Source organism: Artemia sp. Qi Xiang Cuo, chromosome 10, assembly GCF_049724085.1.
Source record: "Artemia sp. Qi Xiang Cuo chromosome 10, ASM4972408v1, whole genome shotgun sequence".
NCBI classification, from domain to species: domain Eukaryota; kingdom Metazoa; phylum Arthropoda; class Branchiopoda; order Anostraca; family Artemiidae; genus Artemia; species Artemia sp. Qi Xiang Cuo.
The window spans coordinates 12,422,867-12,439,710 of NC_142803.1; the positions used below are offsets into that span (position 1 = coordinate 12,422,867).

At 34.3% G+C, this 16,844-nt stretch overlaps 1 protein-coding gene and 1 pseudogene across 1 annotated transcript in view; both read left to right on the plus strand.

The window, feature by feature from the left end:
• LOC148947479 (N-alpha-acetyltransferase 25, NatB auxiliary subunit-like) overlaps positions 1 to 16,844 on the plus strand; it is a 123,786-nt gene that overhangs the window by 57,655 nt on the left and 49,287 nt on the right. The window lies entirely within an intron of this gene.
• LOC148947480 (protein ROP pseudogene) lies at positions 3,494 to 5,368 on the plus strand (annotated as a pseudogene).

A 16,844-nucleotide genomic window follows, 5' to 3' on the forward strand; every position in this document is an offset into this window, starting at 1 on the left:
GTTCCACTTCAGTTCTTAATTTTCTCTACGATTAGAAAAAATTTAAAGTTCTGGTCTAACTTTTTCCGCAGAAGATAAGAAAAACTATACTTCGATTCTGAATTTTTCCTAAAGAAGAGAAAAAGTTCCACTTTAATTCTGAGTTTGCTCAAAGAAGTGAAGAAAATAAAAAAAGTTACAGTTCCATTCTAATTTTTTCCAAAGAAGAGAAAAAAGTTCCTCTTTTGTTCTGAATTTTCTCAAAGAAGAGAAAAAATTCAAGTTTTGTTCTGAACTTTTCCGTAGAAGATAGAAAAAGTTATTCTTTGATTCTGAATTTTTTCCCCCAGAAGAGAAAAAGTTCCACTTTAACTGTGTTTTTTCAAAAAAGTGAAAAAAGTTCAAGATATCTTCTGAACTTTATCAAAGAAGAGAAAAATTTACATTTTAATTCTAAATTTTTCAAGGAAGAGAAAAAAGTTCCACTTCAGTTCTTAATTTTCTCAACCATTAGAAAAAAATTTTAAGTTCTGCTCTAACTTTTTCTGCAGAAGATAAAAAAAAATTATGCTTCGATTCTGAATTTTTCCTAAAGAAGAGAAAAAGTTCCACTTTGATTCTGAGTTTGCTCAAAGAAGTGAAGAAAATAAAAAAGTTACAGTTCCATTTTAATTTTTTCCAAAGAAGAGAAAAAATTTCTCCTTAGTTCTGAATTTTCTCAAAGAAGAGAAAAAATTCAATTTTTTTTATGAAATTTTACTTAGAAGATAGAAAAAGTTATACTTCGATTCTGAATTTGTTCAAGTTTTGTTCTGAAATTTTTCGTAGAAGTTCGAAAAAGTTATACTTCGATTCTGAATTTTTCCCCCAGAAGAGAAAAAGTTCCACTTTAACTATGAGTTTTTTCAAACAAGCGAAAAAAGTTCAAGTTCTCTTTTGAATTTTATCAAAGAAGAGAAAAATTTACAGTTTAATTCTAAATTTTTTCAAGAAAGAGAAAAAAGTTCCACTTCAGTTCTTAATTTTCTCAAAGATTAGAAAAAAATAAAAGTTCTGCTCTAACTTTTTCCGCCGAAGATAAAAAAAAATTATGCTTCGATTCTGAATTTTTCCTAAAGAAGAGAAAAAGCTCCACTTTAATTCTGAGTTTGCTCAAAGAAGTGAAGAAAATATAAAAAGTTACAGTTCCATTCTAATTCTTTCCAAAGAAGGGAAAAAAGTTCCTCTTCAGTTCTGAATTTTCTCAAAGTAGAGAAGCAATTCAAGTTTTGTTCTGAACTTTTCCGTAGAAGATAGAAAAAGTTATACTTAGATTCTGAATTTTTCCCCAGAAGAGAAAAAAGCCCCACTTTAACTCTGAGTTTTTTCAAACAAGTGAAAAAAGTTCAAGTTCTCTTCTGAATTTTATCAAAGAAGAGAAAATATTACAGTTTAAATTTAAATTTTTTCAAGGAAGAGAAAAAAGTTCCACTTCAGTTCTGAATTTTCTCAACGATTAGAAAAAAATTTAAAGTTGTGCTCTAGCTTTTTCTGCAGAAGTTAAAAAAAATACACAATATACACAAAAATACACTTCGATTCCGAATTTTTCCCCAGAAGAGAAAAAGTTCCACTTTAATTCTGAGTTTCCTCAAAGAAGTGTAGAAAATGAAAAAACTTACAGTTCCATTCTAATTTTTTACAAAAAAAAAAAGTTCCTCCAGTTCTGAATTTTCTCAAAGACGAGAAAAAATTCAAGTTTTGTTCTGAACTTTTCCGTAGAAGATTGAAAAAGTTACACATCAATTCCGAATTTTCCCGCAAGAAGCGAAATAGTTCCACTTCAATTCTGAGTTTTCTCAAATAAGGGAATAAAATAAAAAAACTTACAGTTCCATTCCTATTTTTTCCAAAGAAAAAAAAAGTTCCTCTTCAGTTCTGAATTTTATCAAAGAAGAGAAAAAATTTAAGTTTTGTTCTGAACTTTGCCGTAAAAGATTGAAAAAGTTACACTTTGATTCTGAATTTTTCCCAAGAAGAGAAAAAGTTCCACTTTAATTCTGAGTTTTTTCCAGTAAAGAACGATCTCTCTCCCATACTAACTGATATATGGTGGTTCCAGGTGTAGTTACATAAAGGACAAACATAGCTCATCATAAATGGCGTTTGTCAATTATCCGGGTTGCAGCGGTAGCTAGCAACCTAGTCTGGGTTGCAGCGGTAGCTAGCAACCTAGTAAGAGACGATCACGTCCAATGTTACGAAATATAAGAACTCATGGTTCGTAAAAAAGGAGTCAGACCAAAACAAAAAGTACACCATTAGAACCGCCTTGTCCGAAACCCCTGTATAGAATACTTTCAGTCCCTTGGCTTGAACAGCAAGGGAAATATATTGGCTTGAAAATCAAGAAAATTACATTAAAATACGATCATTGGAATAACATACCACTGCATACATTGGACTTAGATAGCTACTTGATTGCTTTAGGATCGTCTCTTACTATTTCAAAGAAGAAAAAGCCGTAGGCTTTTTCCTGTTTGTAATGATATAGCATAAAAAAACCCAAGTTGTAACTGACGTCATTCTGGTTGTTATAGTAAAGAATTATAATAAAGATTCATTAAAAGATGCTCATTGGAGTAATCCGGGTTGAAGCGGTAGCTAGCAACCTAGTAAGAGACGATCACGTCCATGCTAAGAAATATAAAAACCCTAACTCCTAAAAAAAGAGTCAGATCAAAACAAAAAGTATACCATTAGAACCGCCTTGTCCGAAATCCCTATAAAGGAAACTTACCATCCTTTGGCTTGAATAACAAAGAAAATATATTAGCTTGAAAATCAAGAAAATTGACTAACCACGTTATTCTCCACAAACGGGATATTTTTTCTTTCTTCTTCTTTTCCACAGATAGCTTGGCACTGGAACATCGTAGAGAGTTGTTCAATGTCTCATTTTAAAGGAAATCTCTAGATCTAATGAATGCTATTTGTACTTAATTTTTTTTTAATTATTGTTATTTAGAACGAGTTTTATATTTTGTCTCCACACAAAATGAGTTTATTTTTGTCTTCATTTAATAGAATTCTCACTTGAGGATTTATATAATATTTATTTATAAGTATCGTACCATTTATCTCGCTGTTTTTGTTACACAGATTTGAAACAGCAAACAAATAGAGCTGTGTTATAATAAAGAACGAACATTTTACCGATTATCTACTAATAACCATATATGACGTAATAAGTGACATGACGTAATATCTAAAACCTATTGTGTACTAATAACCATATATGAATTAATTACCGACGTGACGTAAAAATTGAAAAATTTTATTTTATTTTCGTTTTTAGTTCAGAATCGCTAAAGTTATAAACTGCAAAAATATTTATGGTGTCTGAACAATAGTTTTAATCTTTTAATTTAGACTAGAAAAATACCTGAAAATTTAAAATTTAGTTTAATTTTTTGTTAGGTTCTTGATACTTGATACGTGACATAAACATTCAACTAAATTTTGCTAAATGAAAATGGCTTTAAAGAATCTTGTCGGACAAAAAATTATGAACGAAGTACTCAAAAGTAAACAGAATGGCACAGATTGGAGAGTTCTTGTTGTTGATCGGCTTTCAATGAGAATGGTGTTTGCCTGTTGTAAAATGCAGGAAATTGCCTCAGAAAGAATCAGAAAAGTTGAGGATATAAACAAAAGTAGGGAGCCATTGCGTCATTTGGAAGCGGTTTATCTTTTGACTCCTACAAACGATTCTATAAAACCTCTCATCGCCGATTTTGGATGTCCAGGGAGAACTCAGTACAAGGCTGCTCATGTATATTTTACTGAAGCCTGTCCAGAAGAGCTCTTTAACGAACTTTGCAAGCACATCTCTGGAAAGTATATAAAAACTTTGAAAAAAATCAACATTGCTTTCCTTCCATATGAAAGTCAGGTCTTTTCACTTGATTTTCCTGATGGTTTCCAATGTTACTATAATCAAAACAAAGCCTCGCAAAGGACTGCTGCAATGGAAAGAATGGCAGAGCAAATTGCCACCCTTTGTGCTACATTAGGGGAATATCCTGCTGTGAGATATCGAGCTGATAACGAGAGAAATATCGAATTCGCTAAAATTGTTCAGCACAAGCTTGATGGTTACAAAGCAGATGAGCCTACAATGGGAGATGGCCCTGAGAAGTCCCGTTCACAACTTTTAATCGTTGATCGTGGGGTTGATGGCGTCTCACCTCTGTTGCATGAACTCACATTTCAAGCCATGGCATATGATTTGTTTCCCATTGAAAATGATGTCTACAAGTACTTGAATTCAGGTGTGGAAAAAGATGTCCTTCTTGATGAAAATCATAACCAGTGGAAAGAACTACGGCATCAGCACATTGCAGTAGTTTCGCAAAACATTACGAAGAACTTGAAGACCTTTGTTGATTTAAAGAAGAGTCTGACTGCTGGTGACAAGTCATCAATTCGTGATCTATCTATGATGGTCAAGAAAATGCCACAGTATCTAAAGGAGCTAAGTAACTACTCTTCACTCCTGAATCTAGCTGAAGACTGTATGAAAAAATACCAGAGTGAAGTCAGTCGTCTTTGTAAAGTTGAACAGGACTTGGCAATGGGTGTTGACGCCGAAGGAGAGAAAGTCAAAGATCCAATGCGACTAATTGTTCCTTTGCATTTTGAAGAAAATGTTTCTCCCATGGACAAGATTCGTATAATTCTCCTCTACATTTTGTCGAAAAACGGAATATCTGGAGAAAATCTGACTAAACTTATTCAACATGCGGCAATACCAGACCCTGAACGACCCATCATCACCAACATGACAAACCTTGGGTTCTGTGTCATCAATGAGGGAGGTCGTAGAAAGCAGTGGTGTCCAAATCGCAAGGAAAGAGAGCAGACTTACCAGATGTCCCGTTGGACTCCTATTATCAAGGATGTTATGGAGGATGCCATTGATGATAAACTTGATGGAGAGCATTTTCCTTATCTTGCTGGACGAGCTGCATCGACTGGTGCTAGAGGAATACCCACCAGTGCTCGTTATGGACAGTGGCATAAGGACAGATCACAGCAAAATATGAAAAACGTTCCACGGCTGATAGTGTTCATCGTTGGCGGTGCCACATTTTCAGAGATTCGTTGTGCTTACGAAGTTACGAAAGCTATTAATACTTGGGAAGTTATCATTGGATCCACCCACATAATAAGCCCAGAAGAATTTTTGAAGGATCTAAAGCAGCTGTCTGAATAGAAAATATTCAAGGCATTGCTGGCCGATGCTGTGCCAATAGGAGCCACAGATGAATATAGCACTGTTATATGACTAATTTGGAACCGGTTATTGTTTTCTAATTATAACTTATCCAAATAAAGCAATAGTAATTGAAAAAAAAAAAAAAAAAAAAAAAAAAAAAAAAAAAAACGGCGTTGCGGTATCAAGGTAGCGTAACGAAAGATGCAGCCATCATTACAGCTGTGAAATTTTTTATGAGGGAGAGTTTTTGAGAAAACCATGAACAACTGAACGAGATAGCAGACCGTTTTGGTGAGCAGTATGTTAAAGAAAGGCATAGTCAAGCTTCGAGAAAAACGCTAGCCAGTGATATGTATGATACTGTGAAACTATTGAGCTCTGTAACTGAGTTTAAGACACGGTTCACCATTTGGAAATTATCCGAAGTACCGAAAATTCCACAAGACACTTTTACAACCTTGTGTGTGAAAGTTAACGAATACACGGATAAGATTGACAGTGTTATGGAACAGTACAAATCTGTGCTTCCATCTCAGAGTGTTTGGCCCCCCCCCTCCCACAGCCTGCGAAAGCTTTACATCGGGTTTTCATCACCAATGTACCCACCACAGAAATTGACTCCTGTTCCAAGCAGAAGCTGTTTATTGACAGACATGATAGTGATGGAGGCATAGATCATATACAACAGACCAAGTCCGGTCTGGTCGCTTACATGAAAAGCCCCAAGTCGGCAGCTTCACTCGCCAATTCGCTGAAGTCCTTCCCTGACATAAGTGCTTCTTTTCGTGAGGAAAAGTTTTTTGCGATCGCTAAGATCGTGCCTCTTGCCACAACAGAAGATGATGTTGTCTCTGTTAACCCCAAGCTAGTCAGTGCCAAGCGGTGTGGACAATCTGAGACAGTCAAACTTACCTTTAGTGACGCCGACTCCCGAAATGCAGCAATCAAATGTAGGTTATTCATTGGTTATACTCACATCAAAGTCTTGCCATTCAGACAAATTCCCAAGCGGTGTTTCAAGTGTCAGTCATTTGATCATCTTGCTAAAGACTGCACCAGTACCATGCGTTGTTCCAGATGTGCTGGTTCCCATGAGAACAGTAGAGAAATTTTTTACAGTAAAGAACGATCGCTCATGCATAGTAACTGATATATGGTGGTTCCAGGGGTAGTTACTTGCGGTTCGTCTCTTACTATTTCAAAGAAGAAAAAGCCATAGGCTTTTTCCTGTTTGTAATGATATAGCATAAAACGAATTCCAAGTTGTAACTGACGTCATCCTGGTTGTTATAGTAATTTATAGTAAGGAACGAACGCTTGCTCATAGTAACTGAAATATTAATCAATAGTAGTAGCCTTGGTCAATGTTGCAGCGGTAGCTAGCAACCTAGTAAGAGATGATCACTTTCCTTAGTAAAAACTGTAATAACCCATAACTCCTAAAAATAGAGTCAGATAAAAAAAAGTGCATAATTAGAAACGCCTTGTCACACTGTTACACACTGTTAAAACTACCTTAATCTGTAGTAGACCTTATCTGAACGGCTGATATTTTGCGTCATTACTACTAGCCGGGTTGTGGCGGTAGCTAGCAACCTAGTAATCTAGGTTGTAGCGGTAGCTAGCAACCTAGTAATCTAGGTTGTAGCGGTAGCTAGTAACCTAGTAATAGACGATCGACGCTCCAATAGTAAAAAATATAAAAGCCCATAACTCCTAAAACTGAGTCAGATCAAAACAAAGAAGTGCACTATTAGAACTGCCTTGTCCGAATACTCCTATATAGGAAACTTAACTATCCCTTGGCTTGAATAACTGGGAAAATATATTGGTTTAAAAATCAAGAAAAGTGGCAGCTAATCACGATAATCTGCATCAACGGCATATTTTTTTCTTTCCGTTCTTTTTGCCTCAGCTAGCTTCGGCACTGGAACAGTCGTAGAGAGCCGTTTGATGGCTCATTTGAAAGGAAATCGTTGTAGTTAAATATCTTACATAATTAACAAAAATAATTTCGTTCAATAAATAATTTTTTTACGAAAACTTGTATTTTTCTGTGGCTCTGTAGTAACAAATGTTATTAACATCTCTATGTCTCTTGGAACCAAACTTTTTTTTGGTTCGACTCCCTAAGTACTTAACTCTATAAAGTTGTGCTCTATTTCATTATTATAATAAAGAACGAATATTTTACCGATTATCTACTAATAACCATATATGACGTAATAAGTGACATGACGTAATATCTAAAACCTATTGTGTACTAATAACCATATATGACTTAATGAGCGACGTGACGTGAAAATTGAAAAAATTAATTTTTATTTTATTTTCGTTTTTAGTTCAGAATCGCTAAAGTTATAAACTGCAAAAATATTTATGGTGTCTAAACAATAGTTTTAATCTTTTAATTTAGACTAGAAAAATACCTGAAAATTTAAAAATTAGTTTAATTTTTTGTTAGGTTCTTGATACTTGATACGGGACATAATCCGGGTTGCAGCGGTAGCTAGCAACCTAGTAAGAGACGATCATCCGGGTTGCAGCGGTAGCTAGCAACCTAGTAAGAGACGATCACGTCCAATGTTAAGAAATATAAAAACACATAGTTCCTAAAAAATGAGTCAGATAAAAACAAAAAGTACACCATTATAACCGCCTTGTCCGAAACCCCTGTATAGGAAACTTTCTGTCCCTTGGCTTGAACAGCAAGGGAAATATATTGGCTTGAAAATCAAGAAAATTGACTTTTACCACGTTATTCTCCCCAAACGGGATATTTTTTTCTTTTTTTTCTTTTTCTTTTCCACAGATAGCTTGGCACTGGAACATCGTAGAGGGTTGTTCAATAGCTCATTTTAAAGGAAATTAATTGGGTTAAAAAGCTTTTGTAACTAAAATAAATTATTTCTAAAAGAGAATAAATTTTTCCACCAAAAACTGCATTTTCGATGTCTTTTCACACTGCAGTCTTTCAAACATAATCGTATACCAGCGGTAAGATTTGAACCCACGCCTCCGAAGAGACTGGTGGCTAACACCAGTGCCTTGGACCACTCGGCCAGGCTGCCTCTCATAAATAAATATATATGTGAATTTGGGTTGCAGCAGTAGCTAGCAACCTAGTAAGAGACGATCAGTCCAATGCTAAGAAATATAACAAAACTCCTAAAAATAGAGTCAGATCAAAACAAAAGTACATCATTAGAATTACCTTGTCTGAAACCCTACTAGATAAATAATGAATGTCATCATAGTTTTATATTAGAGCTATGACGTGAATAGGAAAACACGAAATTATATTGTTGTTTCTGAAGACGTCATGAAATAATATCATTGCGCTATGACGTCATCATGAAATAAAATCATTACGCCGTGACGTCATAATTACTATATAAGAAGCGTCAGAACTGTAAATTTTCTCATTCATAATTACATAATGGTTTCAATCAAGCAAGCTGCACGCAAGTTAAAAAAACAGTACTACACAAACAACAGAGATAGTATCTTGAAAAGAAAAAAGCAAAGGTATTCAACCGACCAGGCGTATCGAGAAGTAAAAATTGAGCAGGCTAGATAAAAGATAAAGGAGCGTTATCACAATGATAAAGATTACAGAGAAGCAAGAATTGAGAAGGCTAGACAAAAGAGCAAGATATGTTATCACAATGATGAAGATTATAGACATGCAAAAATTTAGACAGCCAAACAAAAGTTCAAGGAGAGTTATCACAATGATGAAGATTACCGCATCAAATATAAGAAAAACCAGAAGCAAAGGTATTCAACCGTCCAGGTGTATCGAGAAGTAAAAATTGAGACAGCCAAACAAAAGATCAAGGAGCGTTACTGGGGTGACAAAATCTAAACTGCAAAAATATTTATGATATATGAGCAATAATTTTAATCTTTTAATTCAAACTAACAAAATACCTGAAAATTTAAGAATTAGTTTTATTTTTTGTTAGGTTATGGGTACATGATACGAGTCTTAAAAAGTTTCAATTAGATAAGAATATTATTTCTTGTTTTGTAATAAGATGCGTTCTAATAGAGTTATACTTAATTTAAAAAAACATTACTATACAAAAAACAGAGACAACATCTTGAAAAGAGAAAAGCAAAGGTATTCAACCGACAAGGCGTATCGAGATGCGAAAATTGAGAGAGCCAAACAAAACAGCAAGGAGTGTTATGTTAATGATGAGGATTATAGACATGCAAAAATTGAGACAGCCAAACAAAAGAGCAAGGAACGTTATTATAATGATAAAGATTACCGAAACAAACATAGGAAAAAAATTGCTACCAGAATAATGTGTAGATACTGGGGTGACAAAAGCTATAATGCAAAAATTAAATTCTCTGCGAGGTTGTACCGAAGAACGCATAAGGACAAAGGGAAAAATTACATTCAGAAATACAAGAAGATGGCAAAAATGAAGGCTGATCTTTGTAAATTGAGAAACATTTTACGCATGTTTTATCGGGATCATGAAAAGTATTCAAAATTACAGATTAAAATTCTCTTTGAAAGAGCGGATGCTGTTGAAAAGTCGGCTAGAAATTCTTTGGCAAAGCTTCATAGTAATATCCAAAAGAAATGTTGTCAGTTTAACGAAAAGCTTCCAAGGTATGGATTGGCAACTGCGGAACAGTTTATAGATGCAATGGAAAATGTTCGGCAACACAGTGAATATACGGAGGCGTACTTCTTAGAAAATTCGTATATTAATTTTGGAAGGAGCAATTGCAGTTTATGTAGCAGCAATAAAAATATATATACTAGCAAACCTATAAATAACGAAGGAAAAGCAATGTTTTTCAATTATGGCGAAAACGAGCCTGTTAGGGTTATTAGTAAATGTGTTTGTAAGACTAATGATTTAGAACAAATTCCTGGAACACCGACTCAAGAAAAAAGCATTTCTTACTGTGTTTTAAACAGTTCTTTTAGTTCTACTGAATATTTGGCAAAAAATTCTCTGTGTAGTAGAACAAACTGTCCTGAAAAGTACGAGGCAACTATTGAAAAATGCTCTAAAACTAGATCTGACAAGGAAATTATGATGGCTGAAGTCACCTATAACAATCTGAGTAAACATTCAAAACCAAAAATTGGGCAGCAGGTTACTTGGCAATGTCACCCTGATATCTGCAAGCTCTATCCGACGGATATTGAATTATTTCAAATTCTTTTTGATATCCTTGAAAATAATATAGCATTAAAATTTTCAACTGACAAAGTGGTTAATTTCTACCTTGGCGGCTTGGATTATTGTGAAATCAATTACAGGGACACAAGAAAGCATGGGCATTCGTTATACTGTAGCCCAAATGAGGGATGTCAGAGCTATTTGCGTTCTCTAAGGGCACTAGCTCCACATTTTCCTGTCTTGAACTGTTTTATTAATAGCGTATATAAGGCATTATCAAAATGTAAGATTATACAACATATTAATCTACTAAAAGTCGAGGGCTCGTACAAGGAACTAAGTCATTACATAGAAGAAGTGTCAAGTAGAATCTGTCGTAATAATAGTCAAGACTTCATTTACGGTGATAGCAATATTTCTGTGGATGAAAATACAATAATAAAATCATTTGGTGAGAGCCTTGATAAGGTAGCTAACATCAGGGATGTATACCCCACAATGCATTGTGACAGTTGTGAGCAGATAAAGACAAAATACCAATTGAAGAGTCTAAGATCCCTTTCAAATAAGAAAGGTTTTGATGTAATGATGGCCATGATTTTAGAACACCTACAACAGGACATACCCAAAGATGACAGAGAACAAATAATTCAATGTACAGGTTGGAAAGAGGATGTCATAGATTCATTCTTTGTCTGTGATTACTGTGCTGGGAAAATGTTGAGAAAAGTCAGGAGAATGTCCGATCAGTATTAAATAACCTTCATATAGACTGTACACCGGAATGTATAGTGTTTAAATAATTTTGAAATGGCAATGATTCGATTTATAATGCCTTGTCTTACGATCATCAGACTAGGGCAAGTAACTGCATTGAAGAGACCTAGAACATAACTTGTTGACGCTCTTAAGGGGAGAATAGTATATGTACCTGTTGAGGTGCAAGCAAATGCAGATATTCAGCATGAAAAACTTCTTACCATTGATAGTTTTGTATTCATTGTCAATGGTCAGCCTACTTACAACAAGAATGTTTGGACTGCACTAATAGATCTGAGAAAAGTCCATGAAGCACTGTTGTGGTTAAGAGAGAATAACAGTCTCTATAAAACAATACATGCATACACCCTAGAAGATTTAAATAAAATACTTGAAGCCCGTCTTGCTCAAAAAGCGGTTGGTGTTGATAATTTACCTGAAATACCGGAAGCTGCAATCCTTCAGAAACTGACAGAAAGCGCAAAATCTACATTGGTTGAACATTTTTCTGTCCAGCCTCTCAATTCAGCGGTTCCAAAAGACTTCATTGAAGATTTTAAGCAGATGAAAGATCTTGGTACTGACCAATTTCAAATCAAGAAACTAAAAGGTGAGAGCGAAGACTTATTTCAGGAAGAACTTGATCTAAAAGTGTTTCCAAATCTTTTCCCAAAAGGCAAATATGGCTTGCTTGACAAGGCAAGACCATTTCGGAATAGGAATGCAGAATATTTTAAATCAAGGCTTCTTAGCAGACATACTAAGTTTCGTCTTGACAAACAGTTTCTTTTTCACAGCTTCCAATTGCAAGAATTCTCTTACATGTCTAATAGCGTCGGTCATATGTTGCGGACTGTTAAACCAAATCAATATGCTCGTCAATTTATAGACAGGCTTCATTCCCGTGATGGAGAGATGGAAGCGACTTTGTTTTCTGTTCAATCAAAAATCAGAGGATCTCAGCAGTATTTTCAATCTCTTTCCTATAAAGTAAAGTCAATGATTGAGCAATTGGGTCCACCGACTTTGTTTCTGACAGTTTCATGTGCTGAGTGGTACTCTCCTGAATTTATTGACTATTTACGGACTGTCCATAAGAACTTACCTGTTGTGGCAAAAATGACCCAATCAGAGTTGACGTGTCTAGATCCAATTGCAGTTTCCATGCACTTTGACAAAAAATGGACACCTATATTTAATGAGCTAATTTGTTCAAAGACAAATCCTTTGTTTGGTAAAAATAAGGATCATTTCTGGCGTATCGAGTATCAGAAACGAGGTGCGCCTCATGTACACTGTGTGTTGTGGATTGAAGATGCTCCTATTATTGGGAAATCAACAGCGTCTGAAGTGATTCAGTATATCAATAGTATTATAACTTGTGAAATACGAAATAGATTGACTAGTCCAACTCTTCACAAACTGGTCAAAGACCATCAAGTGCACCGCTAATAAATACTGTCAAAGAAAATATAAGAGAAAAAGAGGGAGATGGGTTAGGTATTGTAAGTTTGGCTTTCCTCGTCCTACAAAGGAATGAACAGAATTATATGACATCCTTGACTGCTTGGCTCATGGTACAGACAATAAAAAGCCAAGAAAAAGAATATATCATCTGCTTCGAAGAGATGACGAGCGTTATATAAATGACTATTCTCCTGCGTTACTTATTGCTAATCAAGCAAACATTGATGCTCAATATATTGGCCATTTGGGCTCTAAATTACCGTATTACATTACCGATTACATGACTAAAGTAGAGAGTGTCGAAAAAGAAGCAATGTGGGAGGAAGTAAATAATGCATGCAAAAGTCTTGGTCAACGAACTATGTCCTACTTGTTGAAGTCCATAAAAACCCGTCAAGTTGGAGCAGTTGAAGCTGCTGATAGGCTTCTTGGTACTAAATTGTATAGTATTTCTAGGCAATTTAGATATATTGACCTTGCGAAAAAGAGCGAGGTGAAGAGGATACTGAGAAGGTATGAGGAGCTTGAAAAGCTTGCTAAAAACGATCCACAGAGTAATGATTTGTACATTGCCCACTGGGTTATTGATATCTACCCTAAAAGACCGGAACATATGGAAAATATTAGTCTTTTTCAGTTATTGTCTTGGTATAAACGGGAGCGTAATGGTACTGATGATAATATGATGTTAACTGACGGGTCCTTCTACCTCAGAAAAAGTCTTTTTAAACCGTATATCATACAGCGCAGAAAGGAAAACCCATTTAAAACTGACGAGAAGAAAAATGCTCATTATGGAGATATTTTAAAATTGTTTAAACCTTGGAGAAATGAAAATGAACTAGTGGTAAGTGGAAATAGCAACTACAAAACCTACTGTGTTGAAAGTGTAAACTATCCCAACATGGTAGCTTACCACGAAAAATTTGTTGTTAAGAGGAAAAGCGATATAGAATTTGAAGAAAGGGTCCGAGAACGTGCAAAAGAAATTCTGAAGGCAGAAAATATTGATGAAAACATTGAAGATGACCCAGAAAATGCAATTCAGGGAGGAGTCATTGACAGAACAGCAGATGCTATGGAGGATTTGTTAGACGCAAACAAACAGATTTTAAATGGTGACACCGAAGACAGGTTGAAAAATGATTATGAGTCGCTCAATATTGATCAAAAGAGAGTTGTTGACAATATTTTAGACTCAGTTACCAAGCGCAATGGTGCAACATCTTTGAAGTTGATTGTATCTGGATGTGGGGGTACAGAAAAATCTAGGGTTATCAGTGTCGTGAGAAGACTACTTTGCAACAAGTTCAAGAATGAAGATTGTCCCGTTGTAGTTATGGCACCTACTGGTATTGCTGCACATAGCATAAATGGTTTAACAATACATAGTTGTTTAAGTTTAGCTATTAATCGGGAAAACACCGCAAAATACAAACCTCTCTCCACTGAAAAACTTCTTACTTTGAGAAAGACACTTAAGGAGACAAGACTTTTTATTATTGATGAAATTAGTATGGTTTCGTCTCTTCTTTTAACCTACATTCATTTAAGACTATCAGAAATATTGGCAGTTGATTTGCCAATGGGTAATGCTAACTGCGTATTTTTGGAAGATTTTCTTCAATTAAGACCAGTAAGTGGTAATCCTCCTTATATGCCTCTCACACGACTAGAAGTAAAAAACAGGATCGGATCAGTTGGTACTTTTAACCTCTGGCATCTATTTGAGTATGAGGAACTAAGCATACATGTGAGACAAAAGATGGATAAGAGTTAGGCTAATACACTTGCTGAAATTAGACAGGGGTTTTGCACTGGTGAAAATTTGAATAGTCTTTACAAGAGAAAAATTGTAATAAAGAACGGCCTCTTGCCTATACTAAATTTTATAGGTCACCTAACTATAGTATAGACTAGTAAAGTCAAACAGTTCGTGGCAACGAACTGTGCAGTAGGAGTGATCCGTCTCAATAGTAACTGAAACTCTAAATTACATAAAGGCTCGATCATCAAATTTAAGCTGAAACTAAGTAAAGGACAATTATGCCTCCATATATTCACAATGATGTATAAGATTTCCCATTACATCTGTAAACTACTCCACAGTTGCCGGTCCATGCCTTGGAAGCTTTTCACTAAACATGCAACATTTCTTTTGGATATTACTATGAAGTTTTGCAAAAGCATCTCTAGCTGACTTTTCAACAAAATCTATTCCTTCAGAGATAATTTTAATCTTTAATTTTGAATATTTTTCGTAATCCCGGTAAAACATTCGTAAAATTTTTCTCCATTTACAAAGATCAGCCTGTGCGTTCTTTGCAGCTTGTGTAAACTGCAAAAATATCCATGCTATCCGAGCAATAGTTTGAATATTTCAGTACAAGCTAGAAAAATACCTTAAAATGTTAAAATTAGTTTTATTTTTGGTTAGGTTTTAACTACCCGATGTGGGATTGACTATGTATTTTCAGACCAAAAAATTCCATTTTTTATATATTTTATTTTTCATTTTAGAATCGCTAAAGTTATTATGTAAACTGTAAAATATTTATGATATCTGAGCAATAATTTTAATCTTTTCATTCAAACTAACAAAATACCTGAAAATTAAAAAATTAGTTTTATTTTTTGTTAGGTTATGGATACTCGATACGAGTTATAAGAAGTGTTAATTAGATGAAAATATTATTTCTTGTTTTCCGGGTTGCAGCGGTATCCGGGTTGCAGCGGTAGCTAGCAACCTAGTAAGAGACGATCACCTCCAATGTCAAGAAATATAAAACCCCCCAACTCCTAAAAAAAGAGTCAGATCAAAACAAAAAGTACACCATTAGAACCGCCTTGTCCGAATCCTCTATAAAGGAAACTTACCTCCCTTTGGTTTGAATAACAAAGAAAATATATTGGCTTGAAAATCAAGAAAATTGACTTTTACCACGTTATTCTCCACAAACGGGATATTTTTTTCTTTCCGCTTTTTCTTTCTGCTCAGCTAGCTGGGCACTGGAAAATCATAGAGAGCTGTATAATAGCTCATTTTAAAGGAAATTGCAACATCTAGTCACTTTTGTATTTAAAAATAAAATACTTTTTAAAGTAGAATCAATTTTGTCAAAAAAATTGCATTTTTGATGTATTTTCATACTGCAGTCTTTTCAAAGATATTTGAATTTTGAAGCAATAAAACAGTCCATGTAATGAACTCTATAGTAATAATAGCTACTTGTCTCAATAGTAACCGAAACTCCTGGAACCAAAATTTTCTTTTTTGGCTTAATCGATAAAATTATTATGTAAACTGCAAAAATATTTATTATGCATAATCATTAATAGTAATATTTTAATTTAAAAAACATAAATAAATTAAAATTATAAAATTTTTTTTTATTTTTTTATCATTTACTAAATTTTTTTTTAATATAATTTAATATTTATTATTTTATACTGTAAACAGTAAAGAACATATCTCCATATTATTTTATCATAAATGCAATTATTTTAGTTTTCAGTCCAGAATCACTAAACTTATTATTTAAACTGCAAAAATATTTATGGTGTCTAACCAATAATACTAATTTTGTAATTCAAACAAGATAAATACCTGAAAATTTTAAAATTAGTTTTGTTTTATGCTAGGTTTTAGATACTCGACACGGGATTTTGTGTGCTTAATAATTTTAAATCTTGAAAAAATATGGTCTCACGCGAGTGGAAAAAAAGAAAGAATAACCAAAAACAATATCAAAATAGAACAATCCAAATTTCTACTAATAGAAAACTTTACTACACAAAAAATAAAGCTAACATCCTGAAATATAAGAAAAGTTTATTTAAAAGAGATAAAAATGCCACCAAACGCAATAAAGCTCGAGCACGCGTAAGGATTGCTACTAAGATGTCTTGTGATCCAGGATTTAAGAAAATGAAATATGACAGAGCAAAACAGAGGTATCTTACGGATCAGGGGTATCGAGAAGGGAAAATTGAGACAGCGAAACAAAAGAGCAAGGAACGGTATGATAACGATATAGATTACCGAAACAAACATAAGAAAAAAGTTGCTACCAGAATAATGGGTAGATACTGGGGTGACAAAAGCTATAATGAAAAAATTAAATTCTCTGCGAGGTTGTACCGAAGAACGCATAAGGACAAAGGGAAAAATTACATTCAGAAATACAAGAAGATGGCAAAAATGCAGGCTGATCTTTGTAAAT